General features: G+C 42.2%; 1 protein-coding gene across 2 annotated transcripts in view; it reads right to left on the bottom strand.

Annotated features, from left to right (window-relative positions):
- The window catches only part of fut8b (fucosyltransferase 8b (alpha (1,6) fucosyltransferase)), an 88411-nt gene extending 70166 nt beyond the window's left edge, over positions 1-18245 (bottom strand). For both annotated transcript variants that reach the window (XM_067572082.1, XM_067572083.1), the window contains exon 1: positions 18047-18245. The gene's annotated coding sequence lies outside the window, so the exon portion shown is untranslated. The remainder of the gene's footprint in view (positions 1-18046) is intronic.
- Positions 18246-18858: the final 613 nt, after the last annotated feature.

The following is an 18858-nucleotide window of genomic DNA, read 5'->3' on the forward strand; positions in this document are numbered from 1 at the left end:
CTGTATGAATGTGAAGCAGGGCATTGCAGAACAAGAGCGCACATCCTCTGCAAACTTTCACTGAATAATTTAATGATCTGTGTTTTCAAAAATAAAAAAAATGAAAAAAAAAGTCTGTTTTTCTATTTTCTGCCGCTGACTTGATCCGACGCAATTCAATCTATAGGCTGTTTGTGAAAGCTTTTTCCCATTTGTTCTTATAAAACAAATAAGTTCCTGGTAGGTCCCTCCCAGGAAGAAATCCTCCTGCACACAGAAACTGCTTGTGATACTTCCTTTTTTATGGTCTACTTAAGATGGTTTTTTGAATGCGGGGTTTTGGATTCGTGTCAAAAAGAAGTTTTGCTGAAAGCACAGACAACCTTATGTTTTGTTAAAACCCATTCTTGCTTGCCCTGCTGCCGAGCATATTTTAAAAAAAATGAAAATATAAATTCTAAAAAGGCACAAAGGCATGAGATGAAATGGCAAATATTGTGTATGGTTGAAATCTTTTGAGTCAACCATCACAGTGTTTGCAAATTTGTATAATATATTAAGTTGCCTCATATGAGTTTTCTGTAGTTTCTTATGATTTGCTAGTAAGAACACAAATGTCCATTAAACTGTCAGAAGGTGAAAGGAAGACACTGTGGTCTGTTCATTAACTTCTGCCTATAAGTCAGGCTACAAGACTATGTGTCATGTAGAAAGACAATCGCCTACAGGCATCTTCTATGCTGATTCAAGTTCAAAAACACTTCTCATTCATCAAACTGTTCACCATAAATAATAGATTTCTTTCTCTATGGTATAATTTTCATGTACAAAATGTATTTTGAGGACGCACCGGTGGCCTGAGGGTTGAGCCGCCAACCACAAACCACAACATCCACTGTTACATTCTTGCCTGGGACCTTTATTGCACGTCAAACCACATCTCTCCTCATTTCTCTCTACTGTCATCTGTCTAATAATGGCATAAAATGCCCCCTAAAAATACATTAAAAATTTATTTTCAAAGCTGCATCGCGAGATTAATGCTAATGACGGTTTCATTCAAGACATCTTTCACTTAATTTGTAATTGCGTACTTTGTAAGAGGGAGTAGGGGGTGTGTGTGGGCGGGTGGTTTGAAGGATGTAGAGAGTGTCGTGTTGGCGAAAGGTGTGGTGGTGACACTGAGGCCATCTGGAAGGCTGGTGGGAGATGAGGACCTAACAGAGAGAGCAGACTGCCACCTCATACACACACCTGAGCTCAGGCCAATGTCTGTATATGTGTGTGTGTGTGTGTGTGAGGCAGACAGAGAGGAAGTAAGTACATGGAATATTACAGATATCAAGAGGGGGGTGTGTTTGTATGGTCATTTAATACGGTTCTACATGTCTGTTAGTGAAAAGAAATGAAATGGAGTGAGAAAGAAGGACAGGAAGAAGAAAAAACAGGAAGTGACAGTAACAGATGGAGAGAAGATGAGATATTATGTCAGATCATATTGACACAAGCGTCTCTATTACCTTGTTTATCTGATATTAATCATGTGACCTGAACCATTTATGTTCAAATGTCACAGGCGGCCCTTGAAAAATGACAAATATGATTAGAGTATGATGTTAAAGTGTGGCAGGAAACAGAAAATTCAAAGATGTAAAAATAAAAAAAAAAGCATTTCTCAACTTATTTTTCAAGTTCACAGACATAGATTGTTGTATGAGAGGAAATAGATAAGTAGATAAATCGTCCTTCTCTGACTTCACCAACAGACCAAATAACAGAGTTCACTGGTACTGAAACCAATTGTAAAAATTTATTTCAGCAGTTTCTAGCGGACAGAAGGAGGCATTTAAGGTTAGTGGAGGAAAACAAAACCCACTGGCATTAGCCTCCGCAGAGTGGACAGGCAGCCTAGCTAGACCGGTCAAATCCTTTGTAAGCGGGTCCCTGCTGCACGCCAGAGTGCAACCGGACTGAAATGTCAGGGGTTCATCCGACAGTATCTCCAACATCAGTACTGCTGCTGATAAAGAAACCTTAATACTCACACTGTTCATTAGCAAATTCATTTTTCTGCTTCAGAAACCAGAACTGATTTTTTTCCCTGATATGTCCTTTTTCTCCCCCCACTCACTTTATTCCACTATGATGAAAAAATTATGGTGTGAAGATCCTATACAGTCAATGTAGAGAATTATAAAAAATCAGAATACACAAAGTGAGGTTTACGTTACCTTCTATGAATTAATCTGTTTGATTCGCACTTTCATTTAAATGCTTGATCCTCTTAATGAAATATTCAGATTGTTTGCGTGTTATGTATTGATGCGCCTCTATTGAATATAAAAATCGTTGCTTTGCAGAGAGCCATTCTCATTTCCTTCCCAGGTTCAGTGCTTTTCCCATTTCTATGCAAACATCCTGTAGTCAGCAGTTTCTAAATTAATCGTTTTCAGCCATTATTTGCTTAGCTCGTTAAAATGATATCTTAGATTTTATAGCCGAACCCCAACTCCTCATACAGGCGTGCCCTCCACCTCGTGTATTGCTTTTTTTTTTTCCACCGGAGCTGCTATTTTTCCTGAGGTTTATTGCAATTAGTTTATTGCAGATACATCAGTATCGGCGTGTCAGCCGATAAGCAACGAGAAACTGCAGTATAGAGAAATGTCCGACTGGGTTTGAGGTGAATAATATTTGCGATACTATCCGTCAGAAATGTTGTTATCAGGTTTTTTTAAACTCAAATATCGACATCAGTTTTGGCCTCAAAGCTCAGGTTGCAGTTTTCAATATCAATGTAGCTGCTAATTATTTTCTCAATCAATCAATTAATCTTCAAAATGAAATAATAAAAAAATGCCCATCACCATTCCACCAAGCCTAAGGTTATGTTTTCAAAAAGTTTGTCAGTCAAAACAATCTAAAAGTCAGATAGAAGTTACTCATATAAGACAGAGAAAAGTATACTATCACATTTTGTACTAAGGAAGTTTTGGCGTGTTTGAAAAGTGCCTGAAACGGTTAAACGGCTATCTATACTGTTGCCTTTTATTCTCTGTTGACAAACTTATCAATAAATCAGCTTGTTATTTCCTCTTTACTTTCTGTGTTTCACAACTGCATTTTTATACTTCCTGACAACACTACTTGCATGGTGTGTACATACACAAACAATGCAAAGCTGAAGCAAGTGTACACGAATTTGTACGCTGTATTGTGTTTGACTGTTTCTATTTCAGGCAACTTTGCTGTTATTACACCTTCGCCTTAAGCCTGGTTAGAGCGGGTCTGACACAGTCTGGGTCCGCTGCTTCTTGCTGTGTGGCCTATATAGTAGGTCAATGTTCACACTAACACAATCATGTACAAAAACATACAAGTATGCATACAAACATACACGGTGAGGCCCCCTCGGCTATACAACCGGTCTCCTTGCCTCCGATGTAATATATGTTGTTTGTTTGCCGGATCTGTGCTAGCCAGCAGCATTACCCTGATGCAGCCAAGCGTAACCTGCACTGGACACACACTCTGTCAACGGCAGTAAGCAAGCAGAGTACTGCACTGCCAGAGATATGGAGCAACAAATCTATACCTCTCATAGAATGGGAGGGTGTGGAGGGGAGGTATATAGCTACAGAATATGATAGAATTTGATAAACAGCTGGGGTCAGGAGGAGGCAGGTCAGCAGACCATTAAGTTATTCTGACAATTTTGATCCATTGCACACAATACTGGGACAAGGCGCTGGGCGTCACCTAAGAGGGGAAAAAAAGGGTGGTGGTGGTGGTGGTGGTAGTGGTGGTGGTGATGATGGGGAAACGAAGGGGAAAAGGAAAAACTGGCAGGAAGCATAAAACAAACAGAGACAGCCTTTACTGCAGGAGATGAGAGGAGATAAGAGACATCAGAGGGAGAGTCTCCTTTATCAGAATGCAATGAGAAACCAGGAGGAGAAAGGCACTCCCTCCGAGGGGAGGGGAGGAGAAGGGATACGCAATATATATAGAGGGCGAGAGCTGATGTAAAACTGTATTGTAAATCATGTAGAGCTGCATTAAAACAAAATCAAACAATAATATCCTTCAATCCTTTTTATCCTTATTGTATGATTGTAATACTCTCAACAAAAAAAAAACCTTTTGGATATTTATGTAGCCTACAGTATATCACTAAATCCTGGGGAATGGAAACGGCTGTAGTGTTAATATTCTGCTCTTTATAATGCTCTTTAGTTCAGTAGAGGGAAGTTTGAGACTCAATAGGGGGAAACTTAGGCCTTTTGTTTTAATTAACAGTCCAATTATCAGGCAACTAATGGCTTTGTAAATATAATGGGTTAATAACTCAGCAAGCAAGATCAATCATCTGATTGTCTTTTTATGAAGCTGGAGAAAGTTCCAATTTAGTTATGTACATGCACATGTGTGTGTGTGTGTGTGTGTGTGTACAGCATGTACTGTATGTATGTGTGTGTGTGCTGTTATATCAGTGAGGAGCAAAGAGCAGCCATCGCTCCTGAGATGGGTTTTCCATTAGATTTTTGAGTGAAATAATACAACTGACCCAGTATCAGCATTTAGCCGTATATATCAGGAGGTCACTTTCTCTAAGCGGATGATCCTGATGTTTGGCAGTCTGTCATGCTCACAAAGTAGCTGTTAGAGGCTTGTAGAGTGTAGGTCAACCATCTAAAATGAACCAAAAAGAAAGAAAAGAAAACCTCCCTCCAGTCACTGTGATAGACTAAAAACACTGTGTAGAGGGAGAATGATTTTTGTAGTCTTTATATCCTCAAGGTATGTTGAATCACTATCGTTTAACAATAACCTTATGTACTGTGGCTCCATTTAGATGAAGTATTTCAAACGTGTGTGTGTGTGTGCATGTGTGTGTGTGTGTGTTTCAGGGTGTGCGTGTGTGGGCATGAGCCCAATGAGGCAGAAAGGGTGCCAGTAGCCTTTGCAGAAGGAGCATGTGTCCGGCATCCACCACTGTTGTGCTGGGTCACAGATGTCACCTGCTCCAGCAGCCTGCCTCACACCACTCGCCCTACCCCACCACTTGCCCACTTGTAAACAGCCCCGAACCGGGAGAAGAAAACAAGTCGCCTACAGTGTTGCTACTTACTCGGATTCTATTGAATTGTTATGTCTGCAAAAAAAAAAAAAATGGGATTCAAGCGCAGGTCACAGAAAGATCATAAGAGTCCACAAGAGCCCCTCTCATGAAATAAGAGAAATGTTATCCGCAGCTACTGGCTATGCTATGTTGCTACTTCTTCTTGCCAAGTACTGACATTGCAAGTTAAGAGTAAATTAAACACTGCTGGCTGGTGGATTGGTAGCATTAAACTGAGCAAAATAGCCTGGAAAAAAAAAAAAAGCTTGGCAAAGGAAAACCTACTTAGATAATGTCATCCACAAGAAAAAGTGTGAAACCACCATACAATACCACAAAATAAATCAGCTATGGAATAAAAAAAAGTGTATGTGTGTGTGTGTGTCAAGAGCATATAGACTCTGTTAATCTTTCAAAGGAGCTCCCTTGCAATGGTGTGGTCATCTTTTTGAGAGGGCCTGAAATTCCTTTTGCATGCTTGAGAAGCCGAGAATGCTTTACCACAGGAATCCTCCATGGAGATTGTTGATGTGTGTATCTTTCTCTCTCAAAACACACACACACACACACATACACATACACATTAAATATGCCCACCCACACATCACTGACATTTCTTTTTGGAGCGTCTTTAAATTACCACGCATATTAGTGAAGCACTGCCAAGACCCCTTTTTATTATTCCTCTTAATCTAGTGTGCTTACGGGGTCAGCAGCTGCCCCCGCTCCCCCCCACCCCCCCCCCACCCTACGCCTTTCCTCTCCCCTTCACTCCCCCGTCTTGGTCGTTACACCCGGTCTCCCGTGGGAGACCCTAGTGCGCTGCTCTGACAGATCAGGACAGGACAGCATGGCACGCTCCTGCTACACGCTTGCCTCCTCTCCCAGCGCCTGCCGCCAAAACCGAACCCACTTGCTACCAACTGTGACTTGCCTCTCACAAATCAGCCAAGCTGTTATTCCACTTCAGTGGTGTTAAAAGATGCTATATGTTCACGAATTTAATGAATAATCTTGAGAATTTTTCAGGTTCCAGTTGAGTGGCTGATAATTTGTTACTTCCCTTAGGGATTAAGGTGTCAGTTTGCATCAAATGAAGTGCTTGTCGGATGGTCAGACTTTCAATGTGTCTGGTGATTTTTTTTTGTGTGCATATTTTTAAATTTACAATCTGACATTCCCACCCACTTCACACAGTAATTGGCAAGGTGTGCAGGGGTCAAAAAGTAGTTCTCTTTCAAGATTCTCTTTTTGATTCTTCAAACAACTACATGTATGCGAACAATCAAGTGCAGAACCATGAACGCCTCTGAGGAGAATGTCCGAATGTGTGCACTTTTATCCCCATTTGTATGATTCACTGCATCTCAGCCATCTATGTACAGCAGACCGTTTGCCCCACCTTCAAGTCTGACCATTTGGAACAGGTATAAAGGGCTGATGCATGTGTGTTCTCTGGGACAAAGACTTTTAAACCAGCAGTAATAGTATTTGGTACAAAACATACTGTACAAAATTCTTACAGAAACTTGGCAGATGTTTTTTGTCTTTTGTCAGCTGTAAAATGATGGTCTTGTTAACTTCAGAAGGCCACTTGTGAATAGTTAATGGTGAACTACTCATACAAGTTAAGTCCAACAGAGTGCTAAAGTTTAACATTCAGGTAAGATTCATAACACAATGCTGTGGTGATTTTTTTTTTTTTTTTTTGTAAGAAACATCTAAGGACACGAACAGGGTTCAGTCAAGTAAGAAGGCAGGGGCATGACCACAATGTGGGGGCCTGATGGGCGCAAGTAGCCCACGCCTCTAATCCCAGTTAAGACAAGCCCGGCAGGCGAGCCGACACAAAGGAGCTTGGTCCAGTGTTAGTGGAATTAAAGCAAAGCCTCTCCTCTGTTGTTATGCTAATCCACAAGACAATGATTATCTGCAGGGCAACGTTGCCACGGTGATAAACATGGCTCTAGAGTGCCTCAATTAGGGCGCCAATTGCCAGAGGAGAGCAAAGACCGAGTGAGGCGGATGATGCCGCTATGAACGGGAAAAAAGGGAGAAAGTGCGGAAGGCGTTTTGTTATTTCAAACCGAGTGGATGGGTCAACTTTCAAATAGAAGGGTAAGCTTACACATGAAGCTTGACCCTCACAGCTTGACCTTGGCTGGGCTTGACCCTCTCTGTGCTGTAAAGGCCTCCCCACGCACTGGTACGAGTACTTCAATGGCGAACATGTAATAGCTCTCAAATGAAGACAGGGTATGTTATTCTGCAATACCTATAGAGTATCATTATGACTCTCAGTAACATGTTCTCTGTGTTGTGCATGTGGAATGAGTATGCCATACAGGGTTGCGGCTTGCTTCATTCATCTTCAAATGCGACAGACTAGCAGTTCAGGTGGTTGCACTGTTCTAGTTTTTGTTTAAACATCAAGAGTTGGAGGACAACCATAACACTGGATTCATCTATAATAATCCTTCATTTACTCCACAAATCAAAGTGAGGAGGCAAAGCCCTCGCCGGGTGTTTAAAGCTCCTCACTGAGTTGAGGTGCCAACTTCAATTCTTTGCTGTTGTCACAAGATCAAAGAAAAGTAAAAACCAGGCTAGGGGAGGCTGTTTTCTGTTTCTGGAGCGGCTTGTCACGCAGCTATTTTACAGATACATATTTGAAAACCTGGTAGTGTGGCTGACATCACACGGGTGTCTCCTCGATCCTCGTCAAAACTAGCTCTGGGCCACCGACATAGACAGACAGAATACATCTCGTTGGTACAGACTACCTCCATCCTGTCTATCCAGTCCTCCGGTGCGTTTTCCTGCTGTTTTCACGAGGGATGTTTCATCATTTTTCGGTATATGGTCAGTCAGTGGCTCTTGTTCTCTCCCTCTTTTTCCTCTCTCCATCTGTCCCACAGCTCCAACGGCATAATAGGCCTTGGACTGCTGTGTCATCTCATTGAGTCCTATCAGGGGCTCTTATGTCTGACTGGCATGTTGTTATTGCTCTCTCAGACCACAGCTTAAACTGAGAAATGGGTTTGCCAAGCAGGCCCTTTAAAGTCCCGTATGCATTGATGGCACTAACAATGAGGAGCGGTTGGGTGTTGGAGGGTGGTACTGCGACAACATGAAACAAGAGGAAGGGGAGGAGGTGACAAAAATGTGATGCAACACCCCTGAGGCTACAGTACATGACAGGTATGTCAGATGCAAATGGTCTCATGCTGGTTTGCCAAGGGCTTTGCCATAGGTGAATGCCACTGCTGCCACTCTCACAAATGTTGAAGGAGGACTGAGAGGCGTCAGTAAGCTTGCAGAGGTAGCAGGATGTTTAACAGAAAAGTTCCTGATATGGTAAAGAAAAGGGGGGGGTTCGGTTTGACAGGAAGCTTAGCGTAGGGGTTGGGTTTGAACAAGAGGTTCAACAAGGTTTACAACTTCGCCCCGCCAAACTAACATAGCTAGATGTTACGGGCAAAGTATTTTAACCCCATGACCTCCACTGAAAAAAAAAGAAAAAGAAAGGGACAACAGAAGTAATGCAAGCACACTACCCTTCTGCCCCTGAAATTGGCCCATGCTGGTTAAATCACACTCCTCCACATATGCAAACAGCTAAGCTATAGTTACACTTTGTATGACTGATGACTCAGAGACACCGGCGAACACTTAACCCTCCACTGAATCATGCACAAGCTCTAAGCTGAGAGAGATAATGTCTTGTAGAAACAAGGTTTAAGTTGTACCACTGTAATGGGGAGGGTAGTACACTGTGGTACCGCAAACCTCCACATTGCACTCAACAGCAGATATTTGGGTAGAAGTCTGTTTCTTATACATTATTTGTGAAGCAATTGTTCTCCAAGGCATGACAGGAAAGACAGCAGAAGCCACAAAGATGAGTCAAACCTACACACAGCTGTCTGGCAAATGTACGGCTTAATTTTTAACCTCAACATTATAGAACTGTAACTGTGTACACAAGAATGCACGGTGGTTTACACTTCTGCAATTATTTATTTTAGAAGTTATGAGGAACTGAAAAAAATCTGTCAATCAATTTGCTCCTTTGTGATGGAAATACCCATGGTAGCCAATGAGATCTGTGTTGTCTTGAGAATAACACGTTGATTTTGACAAGCATGCACGTATGAACTGCCTCTAAAACCTACAAACGCCTGCCGTCTGCACTGTGCAAGTGCTAAAAATTTGTATTGATATTGCAGTATCAAAGAAGGCAACATTTTTATGCAATATGAGCATTACACATTTTATGACTCAATCAATAACTAAAATATCGGGAAAGAGACTTTTCTGGCAAACACAACTCCTTAATGCCCAGAAATACCATTAAGCAACAAGAGATTGGACATCACGGAAAGGTCTGATGGGAGATATTCCAACAATAGCCCAAAGGGGAAGCTCCTGGAAATGCTTCAAGTTACATCTATTAAGTTAATAAAACCTTAAATTGATTTTTCAAATGCATTGTAACTGCAATACATGTCAAAAATAATGCTGATGTGATGTTTTGTCCACATTTTGCAGACCTAACTCTGTGGTAGTCAGTTTGGTCTTGAGCAAATTGCACAGGTATGAATTAATGTCAACTCATTGCGAGGATCATGGTGTAATCCGCTCCTTAACACCTCCGTGATCCTCCAGTTTGTACAATGATACGTCTGGCTCTAGGTTGTGTATACTCAGGGAACAAATATTAAAAAACATCATATCTGTCCACCTACATACTGTTGGACCAAGTGAATCCAAAACAAAGCTGATGGTGGTATTTCAAATTCTGGTGAATTTGTAACACAAAACCGAAATTATTAGGTTCAGGAATACATACATTAAGTCATGCCTGCTCATGATTGTGAACAAATTAATTTCAAGAGACATTCTATTACAAATTTCACACACACCAGGTTAAGATTTTAGTCATTCTTTATAAAATACTGCCCTGGTTTTTACTGATGTCCTCGAGTAAATCCACCACAGCCCTCAAGGAGAGTTGTGAGAGAAATCCACCTGCTGATAATCTCACACTGTTGAAAATCATCAATATGTGATGAACAATGCATTCAAGTAGTTATTCTGTGATAGTTGTAATTTCTGTTTTGTTGTACCCACTTAGCTTCAGCCTTCCTAGTCTAATTCGACTTGTTAGTGATTTCCTATATTTCCCAGAGTGCTTTTCAACAACCTCAAGAGAAAGGCCTGACGAGCTCAATGGAACAAGCTGTTTTATTCAGCTGTGGGTTATAGACGTATACATAGAAAGAAAGAGATAGTAAACATACCAGAGCTTTAATCAAGAAAGTTCTGCATTAAATTGATTCATGCATTCTGGTCTTTCAAGGCTACTGACCGGAGAAATAAGCAGCACAGCTTGGTTAACAATGGATATCTACTCGTATAATTGTAGATCATTATTCAGAGTGTTCAAAATAAAATCTTTGTTTGATTCTGAGTGGGTGTGTTACTGAAATCTGAAATTTAAATCTGGGCTTCTCAAAAGAGGGAGTGTGGGAAAAATACACCATCAAGCAATTACATGGTTCCAGAAATATAAGTTGAAATTGCCACAAACTATTCTTAATGTTTTAAAAGGTAGATTTTTCCACATGGGGAATTTTCCCTACAGAGAACCCAGTCAAAGACTTGGCAAAAGTTGCCAAGGGACTTTTTTTTTGGAAGTTCTTGCTTCCTGCTGCTGTGTATGAATGTAGACTTTGCTCTATATTCTCAGTGTGGCTGCTGTCTGATTGCTGCCCTACTGTCTTCCACAGCACCATGCTGGACCAGGTGACAGGACTCCTGCCACGGAAATCCAATCAGGCCAATCCTCTATGATCCCTCACAATCCTCTCACCCGCCGCCCTACAACGCTAACCATCAGTAACACACTGCACATGCCACACACACTGACAATGAACTCTTTGATAGATATGGAGATGGACACACGCACATTAACCACCTCACCTCCTGTGAACTTGGCAAAGACATCAGTGGGGCTTAGTGCTAAGAGAAATACTGAATCCCTTCCGGCCATGAAGGCAACAGTGTAGCTGACCCTACATTCTGACCTCTCAATGGAGGTCACACAGATGAATTTTCCCCTTGGGGTTCAATGGTGCAAGAGCAAAAAATCCACAAACACTCTCCCCACCATTCAAACAAACCCTCCAGGTTGCCGGACTGGCACCAGTGACATAAATAGACCTCCGCCTGCGAGAAAGATAAAGTAGGCCTTTCATCGTGGTCCAGGTCCCACTTTCCTGGGGCCTAGGGCTGCACCCTCTCTGGACCTGTGTGGAGGTCACACACAGGCCACCCAACACTGGCCAGTACTGGATCAGATACCGCTGGGTAAAAGGAGGCCATTCAATAGTCCTTGTGTATGTGAGGAGAGGTGGAGTGGCTGCTGGGAATTTGGGCTTCCTGTTGAACAGTATAATATCCACAAACCCCCATGCAGAGGCGGGCCTGTCACACAACCCTTGCTACCCAAGTGTGGGAAATGCACCCATTCTGTCACATGAGCTCATAGTCTTGTTGTTTTCTGTTTCTATGTGTGCATCTTTGTGGGCTTGTGCATTCAGTATTCTGGCCAAAGACTGAATTTGGGCTATTGTCACTGTGATCCTAATGGCCAGCATCTGGCTCTCTGGCTGCCCTTTTATTTTTTTGGGGTGGGGGTGGGGTGGGGAGAATAGGGGTAAAGGGGTGAGAGTGAAGTGTAAGGCCCTATGAAATCTGTTTTAATTTTTTCCAGATTCAACTTTATTTTTTCCCAAATTCCTTGTTTTCGGTTTTAATCTTTCTGAATTCTGTTTTTTTTACGATTTAAGCGTCCATTCCATAGGGCCCTAGAGGTGGGTGATCTGACTGCTAGTGCCTCAAGCTGTGCAGCTGTCCCAATTACTACCTCTCTCTTCTCTCCTAATTTCCCCTCCATATCCATCTGCCTCTTCTGCACTCCAAATCTCTGTCCCATCCATGCATGGATGCCACTAGTGTGGATTTGTGCTTTCAGGAGGCTCCCATGCTAAAAAAGAGCCCTTTAGAGACCGAAATAGGTTTACATTCTGTTTTAAGTTAGATGCTGTGAGATGCACAAGACCTAGACAGTGCAGTATCTTATCAGGCAGCTGAGGTTTTTTTTTAGCTGCATCTCTGAATCCCTCCAGTGCTTCCACACCTGCTCTGGTCCTGGTCTGAGATGTGGACTCAGAGGGGCTGACGAGGCTGTTTGATGGGCCATGGGCACTGAGCATCAGGGGATTCTGTAGGTAGGTGGGTGGTTGCTTGGAAGGGAGAGGTATGGGGGCTGTTAATGTCCCACAGTGTAGGTCCCTCGGCAACTTCTGATGAGCTAAAAATTCTCAGTGTGTCATACCCATGTGAATTCAGTTCCTCATGCAGAGAAGGCGCCACAAACTTCACTGCATTCTTCTTGTCCTAATGCAAAGCATTCATAATGAGAGTGAAAAACTAGAATAAACACAAACATAAACCAACACACCCACACTCAGTGATATGTATGCATATACATAGACACAAATAAATGCAAAGGCACAGGAGGCAACAAGGGACAGTTAAGTGCTTCAAACTGTAAAGGAGGAAAAAAAAGGGGAAGGAGAGAATTTAAGTGCTGCATGTAGATGGGTACATGCCTATTTCTGGACAGCTCCAACAAGCTGAGAAGAAATGTCGTAAGACCCACTTCTCAGCTCAGGCTGCAGCAGCTATAACTCCTTGAGATATAGCAAAAGTAAGCACACACAAACAAACACACATCCTCCGTGATGAAAGTACACTGCAGGCAGGAGGGCCAAACAGAGCTGGGGTTGCACACTCTTTGATGGGAAGTCCAGGTCAGGATCTCTGACAGGTCACAACAGTAACAAGGACAGGGTACCCTTAAAGCTACCTCTCAACCCAACACACATTCAAGCATCCTTCAAACCCACCCAAGACTGTTGTGGCTAAGGCGCTCTGTGATCTAGATCCAGTCCCTACACAAATCCAATCTGATGCCACATGGCTATTGGGCCAAACTCCTATTGTGCCTGTCTGACTGAATTCCTATTCAGAACTCCCCTCCTTCCATCCTGTCTTTAGAAATTCAGCTGAGTAAGACAGGTAGACAAGCAGCGAGACATTTAGACAGGCAGACAGCAGGGCAGGCCTACTGGGGGCTTTTCTTTTTCTGCTGCCGGAGAATGCTATCAGCCTGGATCAGGCTAGCCTGCTCAAGCTGAGCTTCAGCAGCCTCACAGACCAGCCCGCTTTTCTCCATGGAAACCTGCCCCACACTAGCCCTGTGATTGGCTCGATCACTAGACAGACACTCTGTCTTACAATACAGATAATAATGGCCCTCCGGGAGGATGAGAGCAGAAGAAGAGTGATGGCAGAGAGGCCTTTTTTTCCACAGATTTTGCCCTTTGGAAAGGCTGCATTCTGCAACCTTACAAGAAACTAGAGACTACAGGTATGTTGCTGCACAAGGCATGCAGTTGATTAGCTCTGCAATCCCTACCCTAATGCTTGAGACATCACAAAAATCCCCAACACATTACCACAGTAAGAGGCTGATGATGATTTTCTCATCTATTTACTGGGGTCTTCAAAAGCCTAGAGAATAGAGGAGACAGAAACAGGGCTTTTAACTAACTTTTTCCACAGCATCCTCACAGAACCGTCCCGAAATGCAATCTAAGCCGTCCCGAATTTAAAATCTTTGTTTTTCTACCTTATCATTGGTTAAAATCATTCAAAGTAACCCTCAACATAAAGAAAACATCATACAAATGTTTAGATGATAAATTATAAACCTTTTTATTTAAATTCATCTTAAAAGATTAGATTAGAGACTAGAGGTTAATGTAACAAAGTCTTGCTTAAATTTGAGCCCTGGACAGAAATCAGACACCAAACACCAGCCTCACATAAAAAATACCAGCCAGATATCAACACTGGTCATAGAAAGATATTTCACTGAACCACATGCATGACACAGTAATTCTTTATCTTTTTTGTCTTGACAGACCAAGCCTTAAATGATAAGACTTGTGTGTGTGTGTGTGTATCCATATATAATAATTTCAGTCTTTCACTACCTCAAAGCAGGAACAACAAAAGCTAAAGCGTCTTTTCAACATCTTCTGCTCTATTTACAATACATTGTGTGGAATTGGGATACAGAAACCCTGCACAGAGATTAACAATACCAACAAAACAATGCTACCAGATGATCATTCTTCTTCTGGTAGTCTTGTTACTGCAACTGGCTACAAGAATCATTGTGTCCTGCATAGCCTCTTCACTTCAATGTTCTTTGTGTTTGTAGCATAAGGCCCCCAAACTGGGAACATGTCTTCAAAATGTGTTGTTTGTTTCCTCCGTAGCTCCATTCAGCCTTCTCTTCTCATGCGTCTGACGTTTTCAGGAGAAAAAAAAAAAAAAAAAGATATATCTGGGACAACAGGGGTGCAAAAAGGGGATGTATACACAGCACACTGAAGCCAATATCAAGCATTATACACACACTGTACACTGAGCCAAAACACTGTGATGCTTGAAATTAGAATGGCTTTTCATGCAAACAGAGGCGCTTGCTGTGCAGGTGACAGGCTGGTATTGCAGAGAGAATTGAAATGAAAAACAAATCCAACTGCTGTTTTAAATAAAACTCCAGTTGGCAGTAAGGCTGGGTCTTACAAAAATCAATTTTCCTATTCAAATCGATCTTTATTTGAATGATCTGATAGCCATTCATGAAATCCCAAGATCAATCTTCTAATATGCCTTTTCCTGTGGATGCATGAAGCTTTAACCCTGTTAGTCTTGGCATGACCAGTCTTTGGTTCTTTGTTCGACAAGATCTCGTGTCCAGATCTCACACACAACGAGATCTGACCACGTGAGATCTCGTCGAACCTCGGTTTTAATCAAAAGACATGTCAGGAGCTGCTCCACTGAAAGCGCCGCCAAGCCTGGTCGCATTTTGGATTTAAAAATTATGAAGACAGAGAAGAGCTGGACAAAAGCAAAGCTACGTGTAAGATGTGCAAAACGGAGGTGAAATATTGTGTTAATACTCGTTGACTGTATAGGCTGTAGACTTGCACGATATTGTGTTGACTGCTGTAGTGTGTTGGTTGTGTTGAAGAAAAATGACATTAATGTAACTGCTTTGAGGTCAATTCTCAATATAAACATTCATAGTTTTAATAATGCACCAGGTTAGATGGTTCCCTGTACAATTTACAGCATTAGTTCTCTGAGAATCTCTTTCACATCCAAGCAAAATTGGTATTGTTACTTATATCCCTAACTGAATTTATATTGAATGGAATCAGAAATCAAATCAGGACCTTGTGAAACACAATCCAATCGATTCGGGAGATCAGTATTGATACCCAGCCCTACATGGCAGTGACTTGCTGCACTAAACCAAACACAGAAATGGTTCTTGCCACGTGACAAATGTGCACACTGTTAAATACAGATAAAACTATGAAATGAGTCACCGCCCATTTTTGCTCACCGCACCGCATCTAACCTCTTTGGCAGAGCAACACTAATATGTTTAATGAACTCATTAGTCAAAAATGAAGACAGACAGTGGCATGAGGCATGGAGGGTGGAAGCACAAAGGGCAGAGAAAGAGGGAGGGAAAGGAAGGGGAAGGGAGAAGAGAGAAAATCTACCTCTCTAGAAACCACATTCTCCTGTATTATAGATGCAGTATCATGTGTTGCACTCGCTACATGGTAACAGATACAACATTTGTCCAATGTCATCAACCCAACAAGCAGAAACAAAACAAGGTGGGAGGTATTTTCCGAAAAAAACCCCTCAAATTAAAGTAAATTTCAAGGGTTAGTTTGAGGGTTAGTTTGAGTGTTATCACTACTATTTGATTTAAGTGCTTCATCAAAATTTACGCAGCCTGGGATGAACTGCTCTAATGTAATTATTTGCACTTGGCCGATATAAATGGGTCCACCCATGGCTATGCCTATTAATTCCAAAAATGGCAAAGCCCAGATCAAAGCAAATGGTTGCCAAAGCATGAGTCACTTTGCTTTATGTAAAATAATTGGCCCCTGACAGTTTAAAACTGTTCAAATTCAGACAGGCGTCTATCTGAAGCAGCACAGTCACCCACCACTGGAATCCAAGACAGACTTCCCCTGCCATAGACTGCTGTCACTGCAATATATATGGCTGTTTACTTATTCATGAATGGATTAGGGCAACTAACTCAATCAATCTACTTCCAGTTACCAAGGCTGACTTTATTAGATAACATTAATGATGCATTAGTTGTCCATAGGTGTTGAGTTTCTCCCTTGTCAGCAACTACAATTCAAATGAGAACACAATGGATACTGGCTGCAAATGGATCGAAACTCTGGCATAATTGTGGCACTATACAACACTATGAACTAATCATTTATTGTCAGACAATACGCTGTCAAAGAAAGAAAAATCACAGCACGTGGTGTGGAGCTGAAATATGTCTTGTAATATTAACTCCAGACATCAAGTGATGTGATACAGTTCAGCTAAAAAGCCATACCTCATCCACATCAATTGATTTCATGAGAACGCAATAAGACATTCATTTTCCATTGACTCTGTCTTACTATACTATACTGTTCCTCTACATGCTTTGATCTCAGCGTCACTTCTGAGATCATGACAATATTACAGCCATCTGTATACACAGAGTTGGCTGTGTGAGCTGCACATTTCTCACAAGCTTTTTGGTGGCACTTTTACATCACTATGAAGGTGTTCTCATGGGTGCTCCTGCTGGGAATTGAACCTCTAGTCTCACCAGCACTGACACCGGACTCGATCAGCTTGAGCTACACTGAACACATACACACACACACACATACACTGCCTGTGCATGTGAGTGCTGCCATCTTATCATCTTCCTTGTCAAGTATGTGTGTGTGTGTGTGTGTGTGTATGTGTGGAAAGGATGGGAAACAGAAATCACCCTGCAGGCTCCCTCATGACTGTCCTAATGTGATGAAGATGAAGATGACGCATGGACTGAGCCGAGCCGTTTTATTTCATAATCACATATCAGAGGCCTTATTACACATTAACCACACCTCCAGAGATACTGAAAACAAACGCACGCCTGGCTCTGGCGATTATTACAATGCAATTCCTGATAACTAGCAAGCAGCAGTGCAGTGAGGCTGTTAACACAGGCGGCTGCTTTGTCTGCTCGCCACACATAAAACACAATGAAGGAAAGACACTGAAGGATGCACACACTTGTCAAACAACACCCACCCCTCTCCCTTCCTATGTCATGTGTCTTTATTTTCACGTGGAGGTCAAATGAGTTTCACTCTCATTTAACGGTGAGAACTCAAACATGCCCGCGACAAACAGAGCAAACAAACGCAGACAAGACAGCTAGCTCACAGGCTACACGCTTTTAGCACTTCTGATGCCTTTAGCTCACAATAAGGCTGCAAAATCCACCAAATGAAACCACTTTAATAACGGTTGACTCACGCTTCCCAGTCCACATAATGCCGCGGTGTTAAAAAGAGGTTTCAGACTGAACTACCCTCTGGCCGTTACGCAGATACACTGTAAATTGTTTTGAACATACCCCACTTGCCTTTCTCAACCCGAATAAGCAACAAAGGATGACGCGGGGTAGTTTATAGGGAAGTAACGTACGCAACTACCAACGGTTCATCCCTCTAAAGCAGAGAAAAAAAAACATCCGAGTAACGGCGTTCATATAACGGGACCAGAAATCTCTGCCTACCGTGACCGCTATTTGGTCACTGTGCTCTCGGCAGCGACGCAGTCAACAGGCCGAGATGTAGCGGGGGAAACTGCCTCCGTGTCTCCTACATTTTTCCGCCATGCAGTGGAGTTAATATCACCCACCTTGGCGTGATACACCGGCTTCCAGCGGCATCCGACCGACGGGGCGCTGCGGAGGCTGGTCTGACGCCGCAGCAGCCTGGGATGTGTTGCTCCAGAAAACTGAGAGGAAAGGCTGCGGCGGAAACAGAGCTGCGATCTGAGAATACGGCAGCCAAGGCTGCTCTGTGGGGATCTGCTGGTCTGGATGGCCGGTGTCAAAGTAGACAAGAGAGGGGGGAAACCTAACATCCGATCACGGCTTTTCAAAATAATATGTGGTCACTAAGCACAGTGCAGCACAGTGTGACCATGTGTTAGTTCATTGTCCTGTTTATTATATATGTCTGTATTAACTGGCAGATAATTATTAACATAAAACAACACTACGAATAAAGACACCTTTTTGTGAGTTTAATGTTTAACACCTGTGCTAAATATCATTTATTTGTTGATCGTCATTTAGATTTTCTGAGGTACATTTGACCACTTCAGCCTGATGGAAATAAACTTTTCCCATTTTGTCTTTGGTGACCTGTCTAATAGCTAATAAATAATTGTAACATAATTTGGGGCAGTGATCTTCAAACTTTTTCATGTTAAGTACCCCTAAACTGACACAAATTAGACCACGGACTCCCATTTGGTTAGATTTGCCCAAGGGTCCCCCATCTGATAAGATGTTTGCTTTTAGATGTTTTATTATAGAAAGTGTATGAAACCCATGACCAAAATAGTCATACATTCTGTCATTGTGTTACTTATGGATGGAATTGTAGTGAAAATAAATTATTCCCCTTTTTGCTGGGGACCCCCTGGAACTCCTCAAGGACCCC

This window comes from Thunnus thynnus, chromosome 18, assembly GCF_963924715.1.
Source record: "Thunnus thynnus chromosome 18, fThuThy2.1, whole genome shotgun sequence".
Lineage (NCBI taxonomy): Eukaryota > Metazoa > Chordata > Actinopteri > Scombriformes > Scombridae > Thunnus > Thunnus thynnus.